The sequence below is a fragment of the Capsicum annuum genome, chromosome 3 (genome assembly GCF_002878395.1).
Source record: "Capsicum annuum cultivar UCD-10X-F1 chromosome 3, UCD10Xv1.1, whole genome shotgun sequence".
NCBI lineage: Eukaryota > Viridiplantae > Streptophyta > Magnoliopsida > Solanales > Solanaceae > Capsicum > Capsicum annuum.
This window is the reverse complement of record NC_061113.1, coordinates 203,812,943-203,817,931: the sequence shown is the minus strand read 5'-3', so window position 1 is coordinate 203,817,931 and position 4,989 is coordinate 203,812,943.

Below are 4,989 nucleotides of genomic sequence, written 5' to 3'. Positions count from 1 at the left end.
CGGTACCTCATGTATATCAGCCTAACCTTATCTCATATACCTGTATATTCAAAGTACTGATCACAAACTCTTCTTTACGCTATGATGTCTTATATTATAGGTTTGAATGCACAGTTTCCTGACCGCACTTAGATAGTTCAGCATTATTGCTCCAACAACAGTGGTGAGTCCTTATTTTTTTAGGATAAGTTTATCTTTCATTCAATTACTTCAACATTTCTTTTACCGAGTTCATTGGAGTTAGTTGGGGGTTTATCCCATCAATACCATAGGCAGTCTTAGAGGCTTTTCAAATACTCAGATAGTCAGTTAGATAGTCAATCAATTACCTTTATTTTTTATCAGATGTTTCTGACTTATGATTGATTTGTTATTCTAATATTCAGATTTGTAGTCCCTTTTTAGTTTATCTTCAGCATATATGTTATGTTTATATTTTATTTAGTGCTCACAGTAGGTACCAGTCATGGGCTATCTTGTGGTTACTTATGACCATAAGCACTGTTGTCTTGTCCTGAAGGTAGCCTCGAGTTATGACAAAACTTGGTATCAGAGCTCAGAGATTTAAAGTATCCTAGGGTGTCAGAAATCTATGTTAAGTAATGTCTTATGCATGGGTGTGAAGCGTGCCACACTTATGAGCAAGAGGCTACAAGACATTTTAGGAAAAGGCTCCCTTCTTTTATTATTCATGTTGTGATAATGAGCATGATCTCTATTTAATCTCTATCTCTAAAACAATGAAAGAAGGAATGGGAACCAACCCAACTACTGCTTATTCAGGAAGTTCCCCTAAGCAAGCATGTCTCTCATGCCTAATTCAAGGTTTCTTTCACCACCTTAGCTAGCTCAAAAGCTGCTCAGAACAATCAGTAGGCTATTGCCCTAGCTAATCCAGTGGAAAACATAAATGCATCTAGGATTCAGGATTTCACCTAAATAAATCGCCGTTTATTTTAGGGATCCAAATTTGATAAGGATCTGAAGGAGTTTATTGATATGGTTTAAAAGTGACAGGTATCATTGGTGTCACTTTGAGTGAGAGTGTAGATTTAGCTACATATTAGTTGCAGGATATATCTCACACCTAGTACAAGTAGTGGAAGGAAGATAGAGGTGTTAATATAGGGCCTGTAGAGTGGGATGATATTTTCACAACTTTTATAGACAAGTTCTTCTCGTTGGAGTTAAGGGAAGCTAAGCTACATGAGTCTATTAACTTGAAGTAGGGTAGTATGAGTGTGAAGGAGTACTCATATTAGTTCACTAAGTTGGCTAGGTATGCTCCTTCGATGGTGGCTGATAATAGGTCTAGAATGAGTAAGTTTGTTTCTGGTGTATTTGATAGTGGGGTCAAGGAGTGTAGGAATACTATGGTGTTAAGGAGATGGACCTATTTAGGCTTATAGTTCATGCTCAGTAGATTGAGAAATAGAATCTTAAGGAGAAAGAGAGGGAATAAGAGAGATAGAATAGGTAGTTTTAATTTTTCTTAGCCGAGGTCAGAGGGTGGTAACCATCCTCAGTTCCATTGTAAATTTAAGGCCCAGCTCTATTTTCAGCCATTACGCCAATGCCAAATTTCAGGAATGACAGTCAGGAAAAAGCATTGGGCTCTAAGTCTCTGGGTAGTGTGAACAGTGGTCGTACTAATCCACTTTACCAAAAATATGGTAGTAATCATCATGTTGTGTTTAGGGCAGGCAGTGATATGTGTTTTGGATGTGGCAAGCCAGGCCATAGAGTCAGTGAATATCCAAAGGTTGGTCAGCAAAGTTAGTACAATCGCCTTCCAGTTCCAGCGGGCCACCCTACTCAGCTGGGGACCATATCCAATGCAAATAGTGGACAGTGTCAGAATAGGCTGTAAGCACTTCTATCCCGATAAGATCAAGAAATTTCTCCTGATGTGGTTACACGTATGTTACAGGTCTTTCATCTCCATGTTTATGTGTTATTAGATCCCGTAGTTTTAGTCTCTTTTGTAACCCTTTATATAGCTTTCAACTTCAGCATCAGTTCTGAAATATTAGTAGAACCCTTCTTAGTGTCTACCCCTATAGGTGTCTCTATTATAACCAAGTAGGTATACAGGAACTGGCCGGTCATATTATCCTAGAAAGTAACCTCAGTTGATTTTGTAAAGTTAGAGATGACTGATTTTGATGTCATTCTCAACATGGATTACCTCTACTGATGTTATGCCTCAGTTTATTGTAGAAATAGAGTTGTTCAGTTTTAGTTTCCTAGTGAATCAGTTATTGAATAGAAGGGTAGTACCTTAGTACTTAGGGGTTAAATCATTTCTTATCTTAGAGTAAGAAATATGATATCTAAGGTGTGTGTGTTCCATCTTGTTTGACTCAAAAAAATATAGTTCTAAGACCCTAGTCTCGAGTCAGTTTCAATTGTAAGAGAATTTCCAGGTGTGTTCCCTGAAGATCTTCTTGGAGTTTCTCCCAAAAGAGAAATTGACTTTGAAATAGATCTACTTCCAAATACCCATCCTATCTCCATTCCGCCCTATAGAATGGCTCCAGTGAAGCTTAAGGTGTTGAAAGAGTAGCTGAAAGATCTCTTAGATAAGGTTTTCATTAGGCTGAGTGTTTTCCCATGGGGTACACCAGTTCTTTTCATGCTGAAAGATCTCTTAGGATGTATATCGATTACCATCAGTTGAATAAAATTACAATCAAGAATAAATATCTACTCCCCAAGGTTGATGACTTGTTCGACCAACTTCAAAGTTCTAGTTATTTCTCTAAGATAGACATTAGATCCGGCTATTATCATCTTAGAGTCAGAGAATATGACATTTTGATTATAACCTTCAAAACTCAGTTTGGTCACTTCAAATTTCTAGTTATGTCATTCGGACTAACGAATACCCCAGTAGCTTTCATGGACTTGTTGAACAGAGTGTTTAAGTAGTACTTGGATATGTTCATCATAGTCATTATAGATGATGTTCTTGTCTATTCCTGTAGTGAAAATAATTATGCAGACATCTCAGAATCGTATTGCAGACTCTTAGATCCCATCAATTTTTTGAGAAATTCAGTAAATATGAATTTTGTCTAAGATCAGTAGCTTTCCTAGGCCATATTATTTTCGGTGATAGCATTAGAGTTGACCCTAAAAATATCAAAGTAGTGAGAAACTGGCCCAGGCCCGTCTCTCCATCAGATATCAGGAGTTTCTTGGGTTTGGATAGCTATTACAAACGGTTTGTTGAAGGTTTTTCTTCTATTGCATCCCCCATGTCTCGACTAACTTAGAAGAAATTCAAGTTTCAGTGGTCATATTCTTCTGAGAAGGGTTTTCAGGAGTTGAAGATTCAACTCATTTTTGCACCAGTATTGACCTTGCCAGATAGTTCAAATGGATTTATGGTTTACAGTGGTGCTTCAAGAGTTGGTCTTGGTTGTGTGTTGATATAGAGAGGTAAGTTCATAGTCTATGCCTCTAGACATCTTAAACCCCATGAAAATAATTATCCTACCCATGATCTTGAGTTGGCAGTTTTTGTGTTTGCTTTGAAGATATGGAGACATTACCTTTATAGGGTTCATTCAGATGTGTTCACGAATCACAAAAGTTTATAGAATGTGCTCTTATAGAAAGATTTAAATATTAGTTAGATAATTTGGCTGGAGTTGTTAAAATATTATGATAGGAGTGTGCTGTATCACCCGAGCAAAGCCAGTGTAGTGGTTGATGCCCTTAGTAGATTGTCTATGGGTAGTGTTTCTCATGTTGAGAATAATAAGAGAAAGTTAGTTAGAGAGGATCATCAACTCTCTAGATTAGGTGTTTGGTTGGTTAATTTAGCTGAGGGTAGTATATGGATTCAAAATGGTTCAGAATCTTCTTTGGTTGCCGATGTGAAAGAAAAGCAAGATAGTGATCCTAGTTTGGTTAAGTTGAATGAATCAGTTAGAGATCAGCAGGTAAAGATTTTCTCTCATGGGAGAGATGGTGTGTTACGATGTCAGGGTAGGTTCTGTGTGCCATGAGTTGATGGTTTGAGGAAGTGGAGTTTGGAAGAAGCACATGGTGTGCGTTACTCAATAAACCCAGGAGCCACTAAGATATATCGTGATTTACGGGAAATCTATTAGTGGAGTGGTATGAAGAGGGATATTGTATAGCTTATAGATAAGTTTTCTAACTTCCAATAGGTCAAGGTTGAGCACCAAAGTCCTAGTGGTACATTTCAAGAGTTTAGCATTCCCACTTTGAAGGGAGAAAAGGTGAATGTCGATTTCGTGATGGGTTTGCCTCATATGCGTAGTTAGAATGGTTTGATTTGGGTTGTTATTAACATAATGACCAAATCAACTTATTTCTTGCCAGTTCATACTTCTGAATCTGTCGTGGAATATGCCAATCTCTATCTCAAAGAGTTGGTTCCCATTGTCTATAATTTCAGATAGATGTACTCGATTTACCTCTTACTTTTGGAAGGCTTTTCAAGAGGGCCTTGGTACCCAAGTTCATCAAAGAACAAATTTTCATCCTTAGATAGATGTCCAGGGAGAGAGGACCATTCAAACCCTAGAGGACATCACCCACTGCCTCATCATTCACTTCTTTTTATCATAGCTTCCTTCCCCTTTCGTGATTGTCTTAGTTTAATTTCTGTGCTTTATCTTTCTCGACTTTTTTTTCTCTACTCTTACTTAGTGCCTTGACTTTATCTTTCAATTAATACCCCATCAAATTAACTATGTCATTACCATCCTCTAAATCTACTATCTTTGGGTTAACTATGCTAGTGATGGGTTCACTTTCAAGTTTGCTATGTCAGCTTAGGCTTATTTCAATTTGGCTGTGAATTTAGCTAAATCTGGAATGGAAAGTTCTCACAACCTATTGTTCACTCTCTTATCCATATCATCCATATGGGCATGCAAATTTGCGTATGGCTTTAAAACTTGGGTAACAATTTTATCCATAAATAGTTTGAGTTTCTTGGCCCATGTATCC